The sequence below is a fragment of the Thamnophis sirtalis genome, unplaced genomic scaffold (genome assembly GCF_051295495.1).
Source record: "Thamnophis sirtalis isolate CommonGarterSnake01/CBP01778 unplaced genomic scaffold, rThaSir2_p1.2 scaffold_9, whole genome shotgun sequence".
NCBI lineage: Eukaryota > Metazoa > Chordata > Lepidosauria > Squamata > Natricidae > Thamnophis > Thamnophis sirtalis.
Genome location: NW_028261389.1, coordinates 17,461,012 through 17,486,032, shown reverse-complemented (window position 1 = coordinate 17,486,032; position 25,021 = coordinate 17,461,012). Strand labels below are relative to the sequence as shown.

At 41.1% G+C, this 25,021-nt stretch overlaps 1 protein-coding gene across 1 annotated transcript in view; it reads right to left on the bottom strand.

The window, feature by feature from the left end:
• The window catches only part of WASHC1 (WASH complex subunit 1), a 60,819-nt gene extending 44,914 nt beyond the window's left edge, over nucleotides 1-15,905 (bottom strand). Inside the window, exon 1 of the mRNA XM_087722948.1 lies at nucleotides 15,819-15,905. The gene's annotated coding sequence lies outside the window, so the exon portion shown is untranslated. The remainder of the gene's footprint in view (nucleotides 1-15,818) is intronic.
• Between the last annotated feature and the right edge of the window lie 9,116 nt (nucleotides 15,906-25,021).

Here is a 25,021-nt window from a genome sequence, read left to right as displayed (position 1 = left end):
CTGGGAAAACCATAGCCTTGGCTATAAACACTTTTGTTGGCAGGGTGAGGTCTCTGCTTTTTAGTATGCTGTCTAGATTAGCCATAGCTTTCCTCTTAGCTTAGGGCAGCCTAAGCACTTATATCTCAAAAACAAACCACTGACCTTTTATCTTCATGCCAATGTCCCACCTTCTTTTCCTGGGACTTTCCTCTAATACCACTCAACTTCATTCATGGATTCAGGTAAGCATTGCCTGTTCCACACGCTAAAAATACTGGACTACAAAGTTTGGGTCACATGCAGCTCTTAAACCTCTTTATTGTGTACTCTCTCAGATAATTCTATTAGAAGTCAGAAATAAATGATCAAATCACAAAGGTAATATGGTACGTAAGCTTTCTGATAAGATTTATATGACCAAGATTAAAAACCAAAAGAGATTCTTCCCAAAATTTTTGTGGATATTTGTATCTATTTGATAACGTTACGTCATCCACCAAGATGTTAAGTGAATCCAGCATATTCTGTGGGCATATTTTGCTTTTTCTGCTGGAAAATGGCAAAAAATGTCACGAATTGAAGTTAGGTGACCATGACAGTTGTAAATGCAAGCCCAAAATGGCATCATGTGGCTGCAAGTATGTGCAACAGGTACTTCAAGGATGGGTTGTAAGTAAGGTTTTTTTTTTGAAAGTCCAGTCATTAAGCAAGGACCATCTGTAAGACAAGGGACATGGTGGCTCTGTGGCTAAGACACTGAGCTTGTCGATCAGTAGGTTGGCAGTTCAGTGGTTCGAATCTTTAGTGTTAGGTGAACTCCCGCTACTTGTCCCAGCTTCTGCCAATCTAGCAGTTCGAAAGCATGTAACAAATGCAAGTAGAAAAATAGGGACCACTTTGGTGGGAAGGTAACAGTGCTCCATACACCTTCGGCCTTTAGTCATGCCGGCCACATGACCACGGAGACGTCTTTGGATAGCCCTGGCTTTTCGGATTAGAAACAGAGATAAGCACTGCCCCCTAGAGCTGGAAACGACTAGCACACATATGTGGGGGGACCTTTACCTTTACCTTATCTGTAACACTTATCTGTATCTGTAACAAGGCATCTCATTTGATTTCCAAAAGGTACTCTGGAGTACACTAAGATTATTTTCAACAAGTCATTAATTTATTTCAAGTTTGCAGAGAACACTTTCTAACCACAGAAAATTCAACTATCCAGGACTTTCATATTTTCACTAGGGATCGAGGTGAAAAATTATTCAATCCACACAGCACCGATAAGCACAAAAAAAACCATGCCCACACATGTATGACAAGATATTCAAATTGCTTTTGGCTTTCTAGCGTGATGGCTTAGGTTGGCATTTCGTATTTTAGGCAGAGAGGGGAACTAGGGAAAGTATGAATTGCTGTTAATTTGCACAAAAATAAACAAGGCTCTTCAATTCTAAACAGGTTTCTTTTAGTTATAAAGTAAAATCAATGTCCAAATGTTGAATTATGCATGCAGATCATGGGTGGACTATCAGGGATAACTAGCGGCTCCTTGGAGTTGCTGATCTCAATATTCTAAGAAATTTAAAAAACAACAACAAAGAACAAATGCTAATTCTTACTAGTTTATCTTCCCAGCACATGCTTGTAGTCTTAGCCATATATTGCATTAAGCCATGATATGGTTTGCTTGCTTGTGGGTTAGCATAATATATGAAGCCAGCCAGAGGTGATATGCAGCTGGTTCTGATGAACCAGTAGCGGAAATTTTAAGTAGTTTGGAGAACCGGTAAATACCATCTCTGGCTGGCCCCACCCCCGATCTATCTGCTGCCTCCTGAGTCCCAGTTGATTGGCTGGATCTTCTTTTGTTGCCCTGCACAGGAGAATGGAGCTGGAAAGCAGGTTAGTGGGGTGGGGAGGGAATGGGAATTTTGCAGTAACCTTCCCCTGGAGTGGGGAGGGAATGGAGATTTTGCAATATCCTTCCCCTGCCATGCCCACCAAGCCATGCCATGCCTAACAAGCCATGCCCACAGAACCAGGAGTAAAAACAAATTGAATCCCACCACTGAAGCCAGTACATTTGATAAGCCATGATTTACATTTCGTGCAATGCTTACAAACTTTAAAATAGACTCTTCCAAGCGGTTGGCTTCCAGTTTCAAATGTACCGGGTTGGCAATGTCTAGAATTTCCAGATGTTTACAAACATCTGGAAGGCGGAAAGTGTGGAAAACTGCATTTAAAATATGTAAGAAGCAGTATAAATTCTACAGAGGCAACCCAAAGCTACTGCACTAAGCATTTGGCAGCAGAAAAAATAATTGTGACTCTTAAAAAATAACAGATATTCCAGGAGTTACCGTAATGCACAAATACATCCACAAAAACAGCATTAAAAAAGTGATATTCAAAAGCACTCTGTGATCAAAAGGAGGTGGGGGGGGGGAGAGTCCTATTTCTCTAGGTCCAGTAAGAAATCAATAAGCTGGAAATAACGGCAAACCGGGTTGCATTTGGCCATAAATTATTCCGTGAAGGGTCAGCATAGAGGTTATTAAGAGACAAGATTGCTTTTCTGCAATAAAAAAAGAACTTGCTCCAAAGTCTCAGTCTCTAGCCACAGAGCACAACTTTGCTCTACAGACTTAACAGCTGCTTTCGGGAGCACTTACTGAACTTACGCACCATCTTTAATCAACTGGAAGCGTGTGCTTTCTAGTTTAACAAATCCCAACAGAAAATAATAAACTTACAAAAAATGTTTTCTTTTAAAGGGGCATCTCTTTAAATGCGCCCTCTTTTATCATTTCTATCAAAGATTCCTATCAAAAGGCAAAACCAAACTGTAAATCCCCATCCAGGTACACAAACACAGGAGAATGATTTGGGAATCCCTTATATCAGGGGTATCCAACCTTGGCAACTTCACGACCTATGGACTTCAACTCCCAGAATTCCTGCAAAGCTGGATGAGGAATTCTAGGAGTTGAAGTCCACAGGTCTTAAAGTTGCCAAGGTTGGAGACTTCTGCCTCATACATACAGTACCCTGTATGGCGCAGTGGCGCAGTGGTTAAATGCAGCACTGCAGGCTACTGCTAGATCAGCAGGTCAGCGGTTCAAATCTCACCGGCTCAGGGTTGACTCAGCCTTCCATCCTTCCGAGGTGGGTAAAATGAGGACCCAGATTGTTGGGGGCAATATGCTGACTCTCTGTAAACCGCTTAGAGAGGCCTGAAAGGCCTATGAAGCAGTATATAAGTCTACTGCTATTGCTATTGCTATTGCTATTTTCCAAATGTATGAATGGAAATAAATTAGGCTGGTATACCTACAATGCTATCCACACCTGTGGAAAAAGCTGAGTGCAGAAAATGAATGCCAAATTCCATTTTATCACATTTAGAACATACTCTAAGGCAGTGGTTCTCAACCTGTGGGTCGGGACCCCTTTGGGGGTTGAACGACCCTTTCACAGGGGTCGCCTAAGACCATCGGAAAACACATATTTTCGATGGTTTTAGGAACCGAGACACCAATTTTATGGTTGGGGGTCACGACAACATGAGGAACTGTATTAAAGGGTCGCTGCATTGGGAAGGTTGAGAACCACTGCTTTAAGGAGAGCTAGAAAGTCTCCAGATCCAATGAACCTTCAGTTATGATCTGACAATTATTCTTTAGATACACTATTATCTCCATCATGGGGATAATTCCACTACCTAATCTCTATTCTGCTGGTTATGGATTAGAGAGGTTCAAATATGGTCTATAATAAATCCAACCTCTGTGGTTTATAAATCTTGAATTATGTATGGTATGTTGTGGTGACCCAGTCAAGTAGGTTTTATTCAATAAACTAAACTATGATTAAGCCTACCCTTAGGATTAGACTACCATATTTGGAGAACAACTTGAGAAACACTACTACACTGATCCAGGGGTTGCCACAAAGAAGAGGGAGTCAAACTATTCTCCAAAGCACCTGAGGGCAGAATAAGAAGCAATGGGTGGAAACTAATCAAGGAGAGAAGCAACTTAGAACTGAGGAGAAATTTCCTGACAGTTAGAACAATTAATGAGTGGAACAGCTTGCCTCCAGAAGCTGTGAATGCCCCAACACTGGAAGTCTTTAAGAAGATGTTGGATAGCCATTTGTCTGAAACGGTATAGGGTTTGCTGCCTAGGCAGGGGGTTGGGCTAGAACAGTGGTTCTCTACCTTCCCAATGCCATGATCCTTTAATACAGTTCAAGACTGTACTACAAGACCTCCAAGGTCCCTTCCAACTCTGCTATTGTATTATTGATAGTATAATTGAGAGTTGGAAGGGACCTAGGAGGTCTGTAGTCAAACTCTTGCTTGAGCAGGAGACCCTATATCAAGGGTATCATGACATTTTTCCTCTTTACTAAACTGGGTGTGGCCAGCATGTGATGCATCCGGCCCGTGGGCCTGGAGTTGGAAAGCCCTGCCCTACACCATTTCAGACAAATGTGTCCAATTTCTTAAAAACCTCGAGTGATGGACAACCCACAACCTTTGAAGGCCAGCTGTGTCGGGAAACTTCTTAGTTCTAGGTTGGTTCTTTCTTTAATGATTTTCCACCTGTCCTGTCCTCAAGGTACTTTGTAGAGTAAGTTGATTGTCTCCTCCTTGGGATTGCCCCTCAAGTGCAAGAAGACAACTAAAGATCTTTTCTTTGATAGGCTAGACCAGTGTTTCCCAAACTTGGCAATTTGAAGATGTCTGGACTTCAACTCCCAGAATTCCCCAGCCAGCTAAAGGCTGGGGAATTCTGGGAGTTGGAAGTCCAGACATCTTCAAGTTGCCAAGTTTGGGAAACACTGGGCTAGACATAGTTTCCTTCATCATTCATCATGTGATTTAGTCTCCAGACCACTTATCCTTGTTACTCTTCTCTGCATCCCCAAATGGTTAAGCATTATTTTACAGTGCAATTTGTGGTTAGCCCTTCCTATTCAATCAGGCAGATGTACTTAAATGTTTCTTAAAACAATTTTAAACTACAAGGGAATTTAACAAAGGTAACATACCCAACAATATTGTATAAAAGTATATACCAATACTGAACCAAATCTTTAAAAGGGGGGAAAAAGATCCATATGAATGAACTGAAAGGTGAGCAAACCTGCAATCCAGGACCTAATTTTATTAGTTTCAAAATATTTTTATAGTCATTTGAACAGATATTTCTGTACTAATCCTATTCTACAGACTTCCATGGAATATGTCTTACTTAGATCTTAGTTGCCAACATGAAATTATTGAACACCATGTGAGATATACCATAGTTTTGCCCATAATAGCTTAAAAATAAGAGGTTTTAATCCCATGACAATTATCAATTAACATAACCTGACCAAAGACTTGTGTAAGTGTCTTCCATACTAATGATCTATAGCACCTTTTAATGCAATGTTTTTCAAACTTGCCAACTTTTTCAATTACCAGAATTCCCCAGCCAGTGGACATGGGTGTTGAAGTCCAACATTTTTAAGTGGTCGAGTTTCAGTAACACTATTTTAAAGTAATCTAACCTTTGGGTTGACATGAGAACCCAACAAGGACTGATATAGGAACTGAGGTATGAGAAAAACCCTGTGATTATGGGAAAATTATTAGCATATATACTGCATTATAAATTCTCTCAATTTTAGAAGGATTTTAGCTTGAATATAATTTTATGTCTTTACCTAGATCTCCCCCACCCCCACCCCCAGATTCAGGAACAATCATCATTTATAAATCAAAAACGTACTACAATTTGTGAATATTTTAATATTGTAATATTGTAAGTATACGGTAATGGTAAAGGTTCCCCTCGCACATGCATGCTAATTGTTCCAGATTCTAGGGGGCAGTGCACATCTCCATTTCAAAGCTGAAGAGCCAGCACTGTCCTAAGACATCTCTGTGGTCATGTGGCCAGCATAGGCGCACGGAGCACTGTTACCTTCCCACCAACGGAGGTTCCTATTTTGCTACTTGCATTTTTACCTCCTTTCGAACTTCTAGGTTGGCAGAAGCTGGAGCTCATTCCATTATGCGGTGGTAGGGATCCGAACCACCAAATTGCCGACCTTTCTGATCGACAAGATCAGCATCTTAGCCACTGAGTCACTGTGATGAGATACCAAGCCAACCATACTCAAGCGATGACTCTGAAGGCCCAGTTCCATCTGCCAAGCAATGGCGCTTCTCAGAATTTATTCAAATTCAACTGAGGAGGAGAGAGTTAAGTTTCAACAAATATACCTGACAAGTGTTAAATATTTTGCTGCAGCTGAATAGTTTTTAAAAAATCATGTTGATGCATGAAATGAAGTGTCAAGACTTTTGAAGTTTTTATTAATTCCTCTAATTTAGGAAATGTAAATGTAGCAGTGACAGGCAATTAACTAGGCGGCGGCAGTTGTCTAGCAGAAGTATCCTCTCAGCAAGGCACTCTGATATCGCTCTTCTCTCCAGAAATACTGTATCTGAGGAGAAATCCTTGATGTCAAATAGTTCCTCCAATGCTTATTCTGTTCAATTCGAAGAGAGGTTCATGTAATAACAAGGTAAGACCAACACAGCCCTTTGGGTGCCACTGAGCTCCAAATCCCATAAGATCTAGTCAAATTGACCTACTGCCAATTACCTCCACTAGACCAATAAGATCCCACAGACTAGGCCTCCTCCGAATTCCATCAGCCGCCCAATGTCGACTGGCGACTACCCGGAGGAGAGCCTTCTCTGTGGCTGCTCCGACCCTGTGGAACGAACTCCCCGTGGAGATTCGTACCCTCACCACCCTCCAGGCCTTCCACATAGCCCTTAAAACCTGGCTGTTCCGACAGGCCTGGGACTAAAGACCTGTAGCCCCACTCCGAATGGTATGATTGTTGAGTTCTTAACTGTGTATGTCTTTATATTTTGTAATGTTGTTGTTTTCCCCTCCCTTGAATTGTGAGCCGCCCTGAGTCCCTTTCAGGGAAAAGGGCGGCATACAAATAAAGTTAAAATCAAATCAAAATCAAAATCAAATTGGCCAATGATGAGGGAAAAGGGGAGCTCTAGGTCATCAACATCTGGAGGAACTAGTGGTTACTCATTCCTGAAAGAATGAAATGTGAATTTCCCCCAGTCAGCAAAAAAAATTTGGTTTGGCCATTCATGTTGTACTATAGTGAGAAGAAAGAAAGCACTATGATTTACTATAGACAGTCTCAGGAAATAAGAAAGAAAATAAGACGGATACATCAAACAAAAAGTTAGCGCCATCAACTTGTAAAACGTAACTAGATATATCAGCAGTAAGGATGTTTATGGTTTACTTACATTTTGATCCCAGGAAAATACAAGATTACTTAAAAGAAAGACAATTTAATTTTTTAACACTTTGGATAGACAATCTTGTGGAACTTCAAATGTAGCCAAACAACAATTCCCAACATTACTATTACCCATGGTTCATGGGGTTGAGACTCATTTTCTGTGGTTCAAGTCTCCAAACATAACATCTTGTAATTCACCATCCCATTTCTTACAACATTATTAAGCAACTTATGATTTCAAGGCAATTATGCCCTTCAGACTAATTTCATGCAGTCTTTGGTCTAATTTCAAAACTCCTCTGCACGTGATGAATTCAGACATCTGTTAACTTTTGCCAGTCTCTAATCTCTGATGGCTTCCTACTGAGGATAGACTAAAAAAACAAGGATCTTTACCTTTTTACTTATTCTTCTCTTGCTTCAGCTCCCACTCCATTGCTATGTAAAGGTAAAGATTCCCCTGCACATATGTGTTAGTCGTTCCCAACTCTAGGGAGTGGTGCTCATCTCCATTTCTAAGCTGAAGAACCAGTGCTATCCGAAGACATCTCTGTGGTCATGTGGCCTGCTTGACTAAATGCCAAAGGCACACAGAGCACTGTTAGCTTCTCACCAAAGTGGTTCCTATTTTTCTACTTGCATTTTTACGTGCTTTTGAACTGCTAGGTTGGCAGAAGCTGGGACAATTAACGGGAGCTCACTCCATTACGCAAGTGCTAGGGATTCGAACCGCTGAACTGCCGACCTTCTGATCGACAAGCTCAGCATCTTAGCCACTGCGTCTCCCTATAAATTAACCGGGCAAGAAATGGTCTTTACTTAACAGAGGCTACTTTGTTCAATACTTAACCTATGGTCCCTGATTTATTTAACGGAAGATTCAAGGATGCATCTATTGATCCTTGACTCAGTATTTGTAGGCCAAAACTGAAGAGAATGGTTACCATTATGTAGCAGACTGTGCTTCTTTCTTGCACTTTTTGCTGATAGCTGATTTTGCAAGAACCGGATGCTCCCTGCAGGCTATGATTTGTTCATCACATGGAGAGTTGCAAAATCTGCTGTGGTGGTCAGAGAAAATGAAAACTCAGAGCCTAACCCTAATGGAGTCCTTGTCTTTCTGACTTAGCTCTTGGAGAACTATCTCCCCCCTTGTAGCACTTCATAGGACTTGAAAAACAACTGAGAGCATTTACACAGGATATTTCCATAAAGTACCGTGTTTCTCCAAAAAGAAGGCTGGGTCTTATTTTCCTTTGACCCCCCCAAAAAAGGCTAGGCCTTCTTTTGGGGGGTTATAATTATTGACTCACCTCATGGCGGTGGCACCAACAGCCCTGCCCAGCAGGAGCCCACTGCTGGCCCACTTCTTCTGCACCACCGCTTGCCACCACTCGCATGCATCACCCCGGCCTCCGTTTTGCCTTCAGGGAGGCATCTGAAGGTAAAATTGAGGCTGGGGGCAAGCAGCCTCAGAAGAAGGCAAGGCAGGTGTCAGGGTGCGCGAGGCCTGGCAAGTAGGGCAGCTGCACCCTCCATCCCCGCCCTAGCTTATTTTTTACCTGTATGCCTCACCCCACTCCCTACACCTTGGGGTGGGTGGGGTCTTAATTAGGGCTACTTTTGTGGGTGGGGCTTAATTTGATCGCATGCGCTCAAAAATGTGATAGGGCTTTTTTTCTTTTCTTTTTTTTTTGTGGTCCATTAAGTACCCATAGTTTTTTAGACAGAAATATGATGAATTTGCAGCAATAAATTGTTTTACTACTGTGTAGACCAATTACTACACATATACCACAAGCTATAATAAATTCCTAAAACCAAAGAAAATACAAAAGCAGGACTTTTTTTTGCATTCATTGCTTAACATCCAAGTCATACTGTAAATTTTTTTCAAGGTGGGTCATCTTTTTGGACAAACACAGTAATAGAAGAAAAAACAAATAATCTGGTAACTTATTAAAATCATAAAATGGAGAAAAATTAAAGCAAAGAGAAATGGGATGATTGGGGGCGGGAAGGGGGGGGATGACGACAGTATGCTATGATTCTCCTGTTGAGTTTTCCAAGATCATCTTTTGTGACCTTCCAACAAGCAAAGTCAATGGGGAAGCCAGATTCATGTAACACCCATATCACTCTCTTAACAGATGAAATAATTCACTTAACAATTGTGGCGGGAAAGTTGTAGGGGGCGAAAGAAAGGGTGTATGGAGGATCGAAGAGGTACATTGGGTTTCTATTTTTGGGGGTATTGTTGACAAGAGGAATGGCTGTGTTTATTGTTTATTGTTATATGGCCCCGGTTATGCACAGTATATATGTGACTGTACGAAATGAAAATGGAAAATAAAAAAACACATTTAAAAAAAAACAATTGTGGCGGTAAAGGTTGTAAAACAGGGCAAAATACATTTAACAAATGTCTCACTTGGCAATGTAAATTTTGGGCTAAATTGTGGTCGTAAATTGAGGACCATCCATAGTTACATATCACAATTCTTCAGATAATATGAGTATCCCACAGAATATGACTCATGGGCTTACTGCAATTATCATTAAATAACGAGTGGTTTTTTTTGCACATGTAATAGCAAAGAAAGAATGCAAGCAGTAGCAATAAGAAAGATTAAGATCCACAAATTAAGAAAGTCCCCTTTTATATCTAGTGATGACATACCAGCCCACTCCCCCCAAAATTATATGTGGCAGCAAGAGAACCAGTTAGGATTGCTAGCTTGCCACAGGCTACACAACGGCAGTAAAGCAAAACAGATTTGACGTAACCTGGGAAATGGTCTGACAAGTATAAAGTAACCCCAAGGAGCCAAAGTAATCAGAATAAGTAAAGCAAAAGAAACAAATGCGAACAGACAAACAGAGCTCAGGAGCAGGAGTTTACACTCGGGGACACCAAGACATAGAAGCAAGCAAAGAGGGAGAAAGGCCAAAGGAAGTGCTGGTGTCAAATTTTATTGCAATCAACCCTAGGAACTGTGTTTTTCAACTCTGGCAATTTTTAAGATGGGTGGACTTCAATTCCCAGAATTCTCTAGCCAGCAAGGCCAAATTCTGGGAGTTAAAGTCCACACATCTTAAAAATTGCCAGAGTTGAAAAACACTGCTATAGAACTTTATGTGAAAAAAGATTCCTTAGTCTTCAGACTTCCCCACAGTGGTGAGGGGGATAGTAGCTAATACCAGAAGGCAAGCAACTTGGACAAAGAGGTCCTTTCTCTTGTCTTCATAACTGCTGGAGTGATTTCCCAGTTCCTTGATAATTGGGTAGCTCTAGCGAACCATTCACATTAGGCCACAAGAAATGCACAGTAATTTCTGTGTGCTCTTTTTATACACTGCATCCTCACTACGAAGGAGTAACAGCTGTTGCCGCTAGAAAAATGGCAACAGAAGATTGTTAAGGGAACATGTGTTCCACATGTGACACTGGCTCAAAAGTGTGACAAGAAGAAGACGAGACTAAATTATAAGGACAAGTAATATATAAGTAGCCCTGGACTTACAACGGTTTGTTTAGTGACTGTTTGAAGTTACAACAGCACTAAAAAAAAGTGACTTACGACTGCTTTTCATACTTACAACTGTTGTGGCATCCCCATGGCCATGTGATCAAAATTCAGACACTTGGCATATTTGCAATTGTGTTGTTACAAATAAAACCAAATTACCACAGATATAAATTATTATTTCCCCTCGGAGTGGATAAGTTCACAGATATAAGCCATAGCTAGTTGCAGTGGGTCATCTGAGCCGACCCTTAAAATATAGAACATAGCAGAAATGGTTAGTTTGGCCCAGAAACTACAAAGTCACGAAAGATGATGAATATATGTGTCCCAGGACAGTGTTGCAGGATCCAATCTGAGTCGGTCACGGGGACCAGAGGTTTTTATCTTCTGATCTTTCTGGCTCCGTGCTGGAGCCCATCCTCAGGGAATTTCTCTCTAGCCTGGGAAGATGAAGATGGGCTCCAGCACAAGTCCGAAAGCTCGGAAGACAAAATCTCTGGTCCCCGTGACCGACCCAGATTGGATCTTGCAACTACAAGGCCATTGTGGAACCTTCCCCTATTTCAAAAATATAGTTTATAATATAAAGTTACTCATGCAAATGGAAATGGGTCATTTTTAGAAGGCATAAAGGAGCAGGTAAACAGATCTGATGGGTCCTTTTAAAAGATATTTACTACTAATAGCATCTACTCATCTCAAGGACATTTATACTGTAATATTAAACTGGCCTCTTCGGGGCATTGTTCAGTAGCCTTTCCCATATATTACAAAAATCTCATCAACGCAGGTGTTTGGGTCAGCACTAAAACATTAACTGAGCCCACTTTTGCTGATGTGGACTGTCTAATAATACTTTCCTTCCACAGAACCTCTTCCTTCCAACAATCCCCTTCTGAGCACTGCACTAAATTTTAACAGCGCTGCAAAAGTTATTAACAGTTTGCAGACTTTTTTTTGTGTGTTAATTTTTGAACAGCCGAGAATTTCTATCACAACAAAGCCGTTCATCACAATAGCTGTTTATGCTTTAGGAAAATTAGCAATGAAAGAATGGGAAGTGGAATTTGACACAGAAGATTACCAATTCCCATTGGAAAAAAAAACAAATCTTGGGCTATAATTTCAATTGATAGGTAATTCTCAACTTAAACCGGCAATTGATCCTGCAATTTTGATCGTAAGTTATGACGGTTGTTAAGATTATCACATGGCCAGCCCAATTTTATGCCTTTTTTTGTGGCAGTCATAAAGCAAGCCCACTGTTCACTGTGGCATGTTTTTTGGGGAAACTGAAAATCCATCAAGAATGTCATAAATCACAGTCATGTGACCATAGGATGCTGCAAATGGCCATAAACGGGAGCCAAGCTGATCACTGAGTGCTCAAAATATGGTCCCGTAATGGGGAGGGTGTCATTGTAACTTCAAATCTGGGTTGGAAGTGGCTTTTTCGAAGTCCATCGTAACTTTGAATGGCTGCTAATTAACTGATTATAAGTCGAGGACTCTCTATAAAAGCAAAGCAATTGAGGTAAAACTCAGGAAGAGCTCTTACTTGAAGAGATAGTAACTGGTACACAGTATACTAGCAGTTTGCAGGCACCTGGTATAGATATTGCAATCCAATTCTGGTTCTGATAAGATGACTCAATAAGAGTTCTCCTAGAAAACCATGCATGATGCTGTGAACTTTGTAACAGAATAAAAGTCAAATATAAACACATCAACTTTACCCCCTTTTTGAAAGCTGAGCAGAATTAAGGAAACATTGGGACCAGAAGATACTGTAAGAGTAAATCAAAGACCTCTGACCAGATCCAGCAAAAACTTATTCAAATCCAGACTTACTGTCTGGCCTTCAGCCAGCTACTCTCTAGGTACAATATCCAGAGACTATTTTATTGCTCTTGAAAGAATTATCTCAGCAATGTAATAAACTGAAGCATTTTGAGAACTAAATTGTAATTCAATATTCAAAAATGAGAATAGCATTTGATGTCTGGTACTGGAAAATAAAGATGCAAAAAAAAAAAAGATTCAATTCTCATTTCAACCAATGGCTCATTGTATATAACACGAAGGACTCGGCCATTAGGGCTATACAAAGTGTTCAAAATGAATATATTTTGCATACTTGGAACACTTTGCAAATTGCAATCAAAGTGCGCCTCATCAAATTTCTAATAATGCAACCATGTCTTCTGCAAGACCCTTCTACTCAAAAGCTTCTCCTGGCTGTCTCCACATGGACACTCACTTTGCAAAGTCTTATCCATTACCACTTATATTAAAAGTGTTTGTGTGCCACAACTGTGGCTTGGTCAAATGGCAGCCATTTCTAATTCCTCCCAGTGCTATTGAGAAAACAGAGCAGCATTGAGAAAGAAGGATCAATTCCCAGGCAACTAATTTACAACAGAGTTGGGGAATCAGCTGATTAGAGGGAGTTAATTAAGCCTCCGTGTTACAGGTCAATTTACAACAGTTCATTTAGTGACTGTTGAAAGTTATAACAGCACTGAGAAAAGCGACTTATGCTTGCAGCATTCCCATGGTCACATGATCAAAATTTGGATGCCTGGCAACTGATTCATATTTGTGACGGTTGCAGTGTCCCGGAGTATTGTGATCACCCTTTGTGACATTCTTACAAGCAAAGTCAATGAGGAAGCCAGATTCACTTAACCTTGCTACTTACTAATAACTGCAGTGTTTCATTTTACTGTGGCAAGGTTGTCAATGGAGGCAAAATTCACAGCAACAGAAATTTTGGGCTCAGTTGTGGACATAAGTCAAGGACTACCTGTAGTTGTAGGACTATGTATCCATGGTGGTTGGCAAATTAGTATTGCTCCAGGTCCTTATGGTGAGACAGTGTCACCTGATAAGGCCTAAAGAGGTGTACTTTTCTGCTATGTTGCCTTCCTTATGAAACAGTCTTCCTCAAGATATGGCTGATCCTGACTCTATTAGCCTTTAGGAAGGAGGTAAAGACTGGTTTTTCCCCAGGCAATGATGGCAGGATATATTGATTTGATAATTCAGATCCAGTTTTTCTCTCTCTCTTAAAACACATCAGGGCTATCTTGAATTTCTTTATCAAACTTTCCTTTCTTCTGAAATAAGTTCATGTCTTACTAATAGCTGCTTCGTATTTACTTCAAGGCTCTTCTACAGCTGTCTTGTAATTTAAGAGCTAATGCTCTTCTACATTTGCCAAGACAAAAAAGTTTGGGATTGAACGGTGGAGACCATATCAATGGAGCTCAAGAGATTAAATACATTTACCTAGGATTTTCACTTTAGGTGTTGAGAAACATTGTTTTACACACTAACATTGTTATGCCTTCATAAGCGTCTCTAGGTGTGAGCTCTTCTCTCTGAATACATGATGGTGACTTTATTTCATATAAGATTTCAGAGAAAAGATTGTGGAGGCTAACAAAAGAACTGAAATTAAAGGTTAAAAGAATAACAGTTGAAAACCGGTCAAATTGATAAAATGAGCCAGAATGGGTATAAGATGGCTGTAGAACACGAGAACTGCAACCCAACACATCTGATGCACTAAAAATAAGACAGAACATTAAATTTTAAAAAGGAACATCTATTTTCTTTATAATGCATTCCTACTATCAGAAGCAAGCTCTTCTGAGCTAAATGGCATTAAAGCTATGCCAGGTACAGGGATATTTTTTAGTCATGATTTTTTAGATTAACATCTTTTCTTCAGAAAGCTGAAGGCAGTTTCCATAGAGATCCCCTTCATTTTATCCCAACAACAGCCTTGTGGAGAAGTCTGGGCCGAGAGAAAGTGTACGGCCCACAGTCACTCTGTAAGATGCCATGGATAAAAGTGACATTGAATGTTGGTCTCTCTAGAGGCTAGGCCTTGCATCACATTATCATAGTATTTCTATTTTCAGCCACCTTGAATTTAAGAAATCAGGATACACACACACTTGTCCTACTCCAACTTTTTAAACACATATCTTAATATAAAAAAGGAAAGTGGGCTACCACTTTCCAGAAGCATACTCTTCCAACATCATATAATATATAATTTATAAAAATGCCTCTGGGCTCCCATCTTAGGAAATAAAAATGGCAGGTGATAACAGGCCAAAACATTGTTTGGAAGTCCATTCCACGGTTCATAGACCATTGGCAATGAAAGCTGGTACAAAAAAACCTCAGCTTGGTGCCTGGTGGCACCATCCACAACAAAAATTCTAAGTTTTCCTAGCCCTTACTTTAAGAAACTCAAGATTTACGCCCTGGAGTACTGTTGGTAGTTCAACAGATCGCTCATAGGACTAACCTTCTGTGCCTCTTAAAATAAAAAATGTAGAAGCTTAATCACAAATAAAATGAGGCCACCTCTTTCCCACAGCATTTCAGATCTTCCCCAAAAATATGAGATATTCCCCAGATCAGGGATCTCCAACTATGGCAACTTTAAAACTTGTAGACTTCAACTCCCAGAATTCCTCAGCCAGCAAAGCATTTTCTAGACCTGGCTTTTTTCCAATAGGTAGCACAGGTGTGGATAGCATTGCAGGTATACCAGGCTAATTCATCTCCCTTCATACATTTGGAAAAGAGGAAAGGTACTGTATGTGTAAATAAGGCAGGGGTCTCCAACCTTGGTAAGACCTGTGGACTTCAACTCCCATGAAGTCCACAAGTCTTAAAGTTGCCAAGGTTGGAGACCCCTGCCCCAGATGATGCCGTCCAGCATTGTGAGCACTACAATTCCCAGGATTCCTACAGCCTTCCTTCAAAAAAAAATTAAATCCCTAGGCTTCTACCCCAGCAATTCTCTGCCCCGTATTGGCCCTGACATCCCCCACCCCCACCCCGTGGGAAACAACTAAACAACCCCCACCCGACAGGAGGTTACGTCTAGGCAGAAAGAAAGAAAAAGACGAGGCAGCCTTCGCCCTTCCTGTTCCTCACCTGATTCAGTACTGAGAAGCTGGAGCCAGGCCCCCTCCTAGCAACCGAGAAGGCACGAGAAACGAAAGCCTTCGGAGCATCTTTATATCCGCCCGGAGCTTTATGCACTTCCGGCTAGCGTCAGAGAGCTTTCTCTGGTTCGAAAGCTTCCCGCTTCCGCCCTTAGATGAAATCACAAGGGATTCTTGGCCATTTCAAAGAGGCGGTTTAAAAAAAAACATCACCGTAGTTCTGGGCGTGTTTGGTATCTGCCTTCTTCGGAAATTCTAGGAAAAGTGGGACGGAAGAGAAGGCTTACTTTCTTCATAGACAAACAGAGAACCAGGCAGTAGCATCGAAAGCTTAACAGGCTTATTAGGCAATCCTCTGCATTCCCATTTCGAAATAGGCCCGTCTGAATTCAATTTATCTTATTCTCAGATAAATTGAGTACTTGTACAGCGAGGCAATTTTACAACAGCATGAGCCTTATGGAATCTATTCTTGATGTAGTTTTGGATACAAATCTGGCGAGAGAGGTCATAAAATGGAGCAAAATTCACTTAAATGTCTCACTTAGCAACATAAATTTTAGGCAACTAGAGAAATGGATAAAAGTGGAAGAAGGATTTGAGGAGAAAGACAAGACAGCAAAATTTGAAATGATTAGAAAAGAATGTGCGATGAATGAAGAATATATAGGGAAAGGAAGAATTTGGAAAATATATAGAATATTAACTGAATTAGAAGAGCCAGCAAAAGGTTTAAAATTAATTAGGGAATCAGATTTGGGAGAAATAAAGGATAACGATTGGAAAAATATTTGGAATAGAAGAGTGTATAAGAATATGTCAGAGTTAAGGAAAATGGATATAAAGTGATATGGAGGTGGTACCTAACACCATGTAAATTAAATCAAATAGATGGTAACAGGGGTGGGTTTCAAATTTTTTTCGAACCTACTCTATGGGTGTGGCCTCCTTTGTGGGAGTGGCTTGCCAGCCATGTGACCTGGTGGGAGTGGCTTGCCGGCCATGTGTTTTCTTTCTTTCTTTCTCTCTCTCTCTCTCTTTCCTTCCTTTTGTCTCTCTGTCCATTTTTCCTTTTTTTCTTTCATCTCTCTCACTTTTTCTTTCTTTTTTCTTTTTTTCTCTCTCTCTCTCTCTCTCTCTCTCTCTCTCTCTCTCTCTCTCTCTCTCTCTCTCTCTCTCTCTCTCTCTCTCTCTCTCTCTCTCTCTCTCTCTCTCTCTCTCTCTCTCTGTGTATGTGTGTGGTGGGTTTCAAAAATTTTTGGAACCTCTTCTGTAGGTGTGGCCTGCTTTCTGGTGGAACCTCTTCTAATCGGTTCGATAGATTTGAAACCGAACTGGTGCGAACTGGTAGGAACCCACCTCTGGATGGTAAATATACAAATATTTGTTGGTGGATCAAGAAAGAGGTTGGAAAATATAAACATATGTGATGGGAGTGATAGTGCACAAAAATATGGGACATGGTGTTTAGAGACATTAAAGCACTTTTGAATATAAATTAGAGATGTCACTGAGAATTGCATTACTGATGCTGGTGGAAAAATGGGATATAAAGGAAACAAAAAAAATAATTGATGTAAATTTGATAATGGCAGCTAGATTAGTGATGGCTAAATATTGGGGGACGAAATTGAGATATTCAAAGAAATGAGTGATATAATGAAATTTGGGGTAAGCCTAATACCAAATAATCAAGAGTACTTGGTGCTAAAACTTATGTCTGTTGACAAGCAGGCAACGAGAAGAGACATTTGAAGGAGAAGATACGTTTTGGATGACTAGTTGGGTGGGACTAAATTTAAATATAAGGAATACCAACATAACGACAGCTACAGCAACCAACCTTAAAGCACTTAACAAACAATACATTGAAATAGTGGCTACTTCTGCCTTTTAGGATCAACCATTATCTTCATGGATCATTGTCTTGTGGTGGCAAAGGGGCTTGTGCAGAAGCCATAAGTTACGCGGTGATCGGCCATCCAGGATGGAAAGATTAAAGTGAGGTCTAACAATGGTACAGTGAAGAAGAAAATAGCAACCCATTCCAGTATCCTTGCCAAGGAAGCCCTATGGTCAGTAGTGTTGGAAGAAATGTCCATCTGGGTTCAGTTCCAAGTGGAAAGAAAGGCAATGGAAACATGGAGACTACTTGGAAAGATGGTTTAATGGTGGACAGGACATGATTTGAGGTCCTGAGCAAAGAAAATGCACATGGGTAGACTTATACCCTCCTGGGACCCTGCCTTGGAGTTTCCTGTTCCTGTGTAAGGAATGTACTCTGATTGGTTGTCAGACTCCCACGGGGCCAGGCTGAATCTTGCTGGATGATGTAATGAAGGGGCTTTGGGCAATTCCTATTATGGCTTAATGGCTTTGCCCTGGTTTGGATCTTGAGTGAGGGCTAATCCTATCACCCTGGAGCTGAAGGTCTTTTGTGTTGTACATAAGGTGGCCCAGACTTTGTCTTGTAGATCTGCTGGGGGTGGAGGGGAGCTGAAGCTCTGAGTTTGTCTTTAGAAACATGTTTCTCCTTTAGGGAAAATATAATATTCTGCCTTTTTAATATTTCCTAGAATATTTCATTTTCCTAGGAGAGGGGTGGGTGCTAACTTCCTACAGTATCAAAAGGCTAAAAGATATGATGCCAGAAGATGAGCCCCTCAGGTTGAAAGGTGTCCAACATGCTACTGGGGAAGACTGCAGGGCATTTATAAGTAGCTCCAGAAAGAGTAAAGCAGCTGGGCCAAAGCCGAAAGAACGCTCAGCAGTGGACGTGTCTGGTGATGAAAGGAAAGTCCGATAAGGTAAAGAACAATATTGCACAAGAACCTGGCACGTAAGATCTATGAAACAAGGTAAGCTGGATGTGTTCAAATATTAGATGGCAAGATTGAACATCAACATCTTGGGGATCAGTGAACTAAACTAGATGGGAATGGGTGAATTTAATGTAGGTGACCATTATATCTACCGGTACTACTGTGGGCATCCCTTAAAGCAGGGATGTCAAACTCAAGGGTTTCAAGATTCGGCCCGCAGGGTGCTTAGATCTGGTCACCAGGGTCACCCTGTGTACAGAGAAAGATTGGCCTGTAGTGCCTCAGCCAGAAAGACGGAGCTTGTGGGGGCCACAGGCGGTCATCCTGAGCTTTGTCTTCGCTGGCAGGGTTGCAAGAGGTCGTTGTAGGCGAAAATAGAGCTTGGATGCCCGTTTTCGCTGGCAGAGCGCTTGGGGCCACCCTGACCCGAGTAATGTTGAGCTGGCCTCATATTTATATGACTCACATTCATAATGGTTGCAGTATTCTGGAATCATGTGATCATCATTTGTAACCTGACAAGCAAAGGTAACCAGATTCACTTAACAACCATGTCACTAACTTAACAACTGCAGTCATTCACTTAATGACTATGGCAAGAAAGGTCATAAAATGGGACAAAGCTCACTTAGCAACAGAAATTTTGGGCTCAGTTGTGGTCTTAAGTCAAGGACCACTTGTACTGGGATACAGTTTCAAAAATGGGAGAATTATCTCGGTTCATATACAAGGCAAACCATTCAGCATCACAGTAATCCAAGTCTTAACGGCCCAACTGCTGATGCTGCAGAGGCTGAAGCTGACTGGTATTTGGTGCTGTGGGTGGGTGCCACAGAGTGAGAAGTCGAGCAAGCGCCACAGGTGGGCAACAACAGAATGTGGATGCTGGAGACAGACACTTTGAAGCCTGGGTTGGTGGGTGAAAGGTTGGTGGGTGGCAGGAGCAACTCCTCCGTTGACTTCGCTTATGGGAAGCAGGTAGGGAAAGGTGCAAATGATCACATGATCATTGGAAGCTGTGACCATTTTAATGGAAATTGATTGCCAGGTGATCACATAAGTATAAGTAAGTATAATCTTTATTGTCATTGTACTTAAATACAACTAAATTGGTTGTGTCAACGCTATGATGATCACAGCTTTGCAGACTGGTTGTAAGTCCCCATCATCGGCACCATCTTAACTTTGAACAAGTACAGAGCAAGTGGTCATAACCCGAGGACTACCTACACACAAAGTCATATTGCAGTTTATTTAGTTTTTGGCTTGGTGTATTATGCAAACTCTGACCATATTGAAGGAAACCAGAGTTTAATGTGATATATGAACTGTAAAGTATTCTGTAGAGATTATAAGTTATACCAACAGTATAATAATTTGTTTTTTTATCTAATTGACAACTCATTCTATACAGTTATTTTTCTGCCTGCATACTTCATCCCTAACTCACTGTCACCATTTTTCTCTGCAATGTTTTTTGAAATATTTCCACAGAGCTCATAATAAGCTGGAGATAGGCTCAATGGGGCTGTTTCATTGTTAATTCGTTCTGTTCAAAAAATATTTCAAGGCAAATGGGAGATGTATCACTTCATAAATTAGATAAATGTGAAGCACATGGGGCAGAATGGATTTGTTTTCTGTCATATATCTTTTTAACTTATTCATACATGTATATTTTAAAATTCTATTGAAGGCAACCAGTTTAGAGACAAATTATGTGTTTTATCATTAGAGTAGATAGGAGCAGTCAGGGGAGGCAGGGGAAACGGGGCCTCACCAGTGTCATGAGGAAAAGAAAAGAATTTTTAAAATAATTAAAAAGGCTAAGGTAGTTGCTGCCAGACTCCAGAGTCACAGTGACTCTGAGTCTGCTTAGTGCTAACTGTAGGGGGAGGCAAGAGAACTATGGGCCTCCTTTGCATAAGGAATTTTTCACCTTTTAACCCATGCTCAGAGTTAAGCAAGGGTTAAAAGGCGAAAAATTCCTATGCAAAAGAGGCACGTGATTCTCCAGCCTCCTGATCTGGGAGCAGCAAATCATGCCTTAGCAGCCTTGCCTAAGTAAGTTGCTTTTTTATTTAATTTTTTACATTTTCATCATGGTGGGCGGACAAGAGGAGCGTTGAAATCCACAGCTGGAAAAGGTATGTGGATCGGACGGAGGCGGGGGGATTCAAAATTGTTGTAATTTAATTGTGGGGTCGGAGGAGGCGGGGGGCGAGGCGGCGGAGCGCAGCAGCGGCAGGGACGTTCTCGCCGCTGTGTCCAACAGGCCAGGTGTCTCACGTTTATGTCCGCCATAAACGTGAGATGCCTGGCCTGTTGGACACAGTGGTGGAGGGGGGGAGGAATGGGCTGGGTGGGCTGGCTGGCTGGGGAGGGGGAGATCATGGCCGCTCAGGCCCCGGCAGCAGGGCTTTAAAGTGGCGGCAGGGCCCCGGCGGCAGAACTTTAAAGTCCTGGCGCCATCTGCCATAGAGTTTGGCTCTATGGCGGACAGCGCCGGGACTTTAAAGCCCTCCTCTGGGGCCCTGCCGCCACTTTAAAGCCCTGCCGCCCGGGACAAGGCAAGGAAGACTTCCTCGGTTGGGCCCAAGAGGGATGTCAGGAAGAGCTACATGTGGCGGGCGGCCTCGGGGGCACTTTCCCTCAGGGCAGGAGCCCCCTCTAGCCTGCCCCGAAGCTACCCGCCCGACTCTTTCTTGCAGACGCCGCCGCGGCATGCGTGCTGGAGAAATGATTATGTGATCTAAACTTGGGGGAATTTTGCTGTCTGCCTTGCGCTGGTTAGATCATGCAATCAAGTTTGGGGGACCCAAGGAACTAAAGGCTTGTTTAGAAAGCTCACTAATGAAGTGGATGAACCTCCTCCGCAGTGGTGGGTTTCAAAATTTTTTAGAACCTCTTCTGTAGGTGTGGCCTGCTTTGTGGGAGTGGCTTGCCGGCCATATGACTGAGTGGGAGTGGCTTGGCAGTCGTGACTGGGAGGGCATGGCCAACTTGTAAAACGTGGTGAAGCTCACTTAACAACGTTCTCGTTTAGCAACCAAAATGTTGGCTCAGAAACTCTGGCATTTGAAGCACGCAAGTCTTAAAGCTGTCAAGTTACAAGACCCTTGCACCCCTAACCCTTTAGAAAAAAAATCCTAGGGGTGTTCAAACTTGACAGCTTTAAGACTTTAAGGTTTAGATAGGACTCTTAAGAGGTGGGCGGGGCGATTGGTGAGCCAGTCAATCAGTGAGCGGCGGCCAGGGTAAGTGTGGTGTGGATGGGAGGGGGAGGGAGCCGGAACCAATTCTAAATGGCAGGGTAGATTTGTGGAATCTCTTCTATAGAAGAGGTTAGAACTGGCAGGAACCCATCCCTGCTCCTCTGACTTAGAATCTGGATGGGGCAGAACATGTAGTTATGTTTTCTTTTTCCTCGTATCAGACTAGTTTGCTGGTCTCTACAAAGGCCTGGTCCATACATTATATTAAACCATGTCATAGTTTGCTGAATTTTTTTATATAATTTTGTGTGCATTAATTTTTATCTAAGTTCGAAATATGGTTTACCGTAATGTGTAAACCAGGCTATTATAATTTCAACAGACCTTGATTAAATAAAAATGATTTAATATGGTATATGAACATAGCCATTGAGAATACTAGCTCTTGTTAAATAGACTGACCTTGAGTTGGTTGGCCTGTGCTTTTATTTGTCAAATTATTAATGAGCCAGTTGAAAAAAAAATGATCCAAGAGATAACATGAAACCTTTTAATTATAACCAACTATAAATGGAGATCTTGACCTTAGAAGAATCTTACCAAAGTTAAAAGAAAATTGTTTTCCTTCTGATTCTGTTGAGTGCTCTCTCATGTGTTACAAATTAAGATTGTGAGTTCTCTTTTGATGCTAATGACTATAAAATGAATAATGCACTTAAGAGTTTCATGACGTTCCTACTGAACCAAGCTTGCACTGAAGTATCAGAAATGACTGATGTCATCTCTATTTATAAAGCATGCTTGGAATAATGATGCTTCTTTTAGACATGTCTGCAACACCATTATGCAATGTTTTGACATTACCTGTTAAGAGAAACAATTGCCTCATTTCAGAGACTGAAGCTGACAATACAACAACTGTGATGAAATGTTTAGCAGAAAAATAACAAAATGCAAGGTCCTACAAACATAGGAAAGCTTTTTGTTAGAGGCAGGGATCAAGAAACCAAAAAGAATTGTTCAATTAAATAAGCCAAAGATGTTCAGGAAAAAAAGTATCTAGAATAGTTATGTACACCTACACAGATTCTACAAATATAGGTGTCCTGCAAAGCAAGAGATTCTACAAAGAGGAATAAGATATTAGGAGCTCTAATCTCGATAGCTGTAAGGCAATTTGCTCTATATACTAAGACCTGAGGCTTCTCCTGTATTATACAGCTGTTAGCAATTTATAAAACAGCAGGAGATTATCTGGTCATGTAAAGTCTTTGCACTGCATTTCAAAGCTTGTACTTTTAACAGTCAGTCAGTATGTGCTTCATTGATTACACAAAAGCCTTTGATTATGTCAATCACATCAAGCTGTGGAATGTGCTCATTAAAATGGGAATCCCAGAACATCTCATTGTCCTCATGAGAAAAGTATATACAGACCAGAAAGCCAGAGTGTGACTAGAACATAGAGAAAAAGATGGCTCCAGGTTAGCAAATGAGTATGATGAGGCTATATATTCTCCCTTTATTTAATTCAACCAATCTCTATGCTGAATATCTGTTTAAAAAGCTGTGCGTGGTTTTAAAACTGGAAGAAGCATAAATAACTTGTGCTGTGTTGGTGACACTGCAGCCATAGCCAAAAAGGCAAAAGATCTGTAAGTTCTATTAATGAAAGTCAAAGATCACAGTGGAAAAATGGGTCTAAAATGAAATGTAAAGAAGATCAAGCTAATTCAATTGATAGAACAGCCTGTCTTGGAACTGATGATGAAGATAATAAAATGATTGATAGGTTCTGCCTTTTAGGATCAAACATCAACAGTAAAGGTACTAGCACTTAAGAAATAATACAACAGACCAACACTTAATAGAAGAGCCACGAAGGCTTGGAGAATTGGTTCAAATGCTGTCATATGTCTGTATATGTATAAAGATCAGGATCATGAAAGCTACCAAATTCTTTGTGACTCTCTCTGGAAGTGAAAGATAGATTTTAAAGAAGTAGAATAGGAAGAATATTGATGCTTTTGAACTTTGATGTTGCAGAAGATTTCTGAGAATAACAGGAACAGCCAATAAAAAAATGAATCATCAATTAAATCAACACTGAATTTTCCCTTGAGGCACAACTGACCTGGCTCAAGTTATCCCACTCTGGATACATCGTGCAGAGACCAAGTTCTCTGGGGAAGGCTCTAATTTGAGGATAACCACAGCAATATGAATGGACTCAGTTACAGCAGTAGTGAATGCATCTTTCGAAGATTTGAAAGAACAAGTTAGGGAGAGATCATGAAGGGGGAAAAAACCCTACCTTCCATGAGCACAAAGAGTCACCAATAACTTGATGGTACATAATAACTTCAGCAGTTGTTTTTCTGGTATTAGAATTCAAGGCAACAGGCAGAACCATGTAAGTGTTATTTTTGAAATGGATTCCTCCTCCAGTGGAAGCTATTAAATCTAAGTTTACCTGGAGACTGAAAGAGATAAAGAACAGTTGCAGGAACTGGGTATGTCTAGTTTAATGAAAAGAAGGACTAGGGGTGCCATGATAACAATGTTCCAATATTTAAGGGGCTGCCACAAAGAAAAGGGAATCAACCTATTCTCCAAAGCACCTGAAGGCAGGACAAGAAGCAATGAATAGAAACTACATATTTTGGGGAGTATAAGACAGACCTTTTCCCCTCAAAAAACAGGCTGAAAATCTGGGTGCTTCTTATACACTGAATACAGCATTTTTTGCCTCCTGAAACCCCGCCCCTCCTTCACCATAATGGCCGTGCATAGCCTTTAGGAGACTTAGAGTGCTCCTGGGGGCTGGGGAGGACAAAAATGGGTGAACAGACTATTTTTTGTTCAATTCCCCCCCCAGCCCCCAGGAGCACTCTGCAAGCCTCCTAAAGGCTATTCATGCCCTTTTTTTGGACAAAAAATGGGCCCATTTTTGTGAAAAATGGGCCGTTTTGGGGAGATCTGCAGAGTGCAAAAACTTTTTTTTAAAATTTGCCTCTTCAAAATCTTGGTGCGTCTTATACTCTGGTGCATCTTATACTCTGAAAAATATGGGAATCAAGGAGAGAAGCAACTTAGAACTTAGGAAAAATTTCCTGACAGTTAGAAACAATTAATCTTGCCTCCAGAATTTCTGT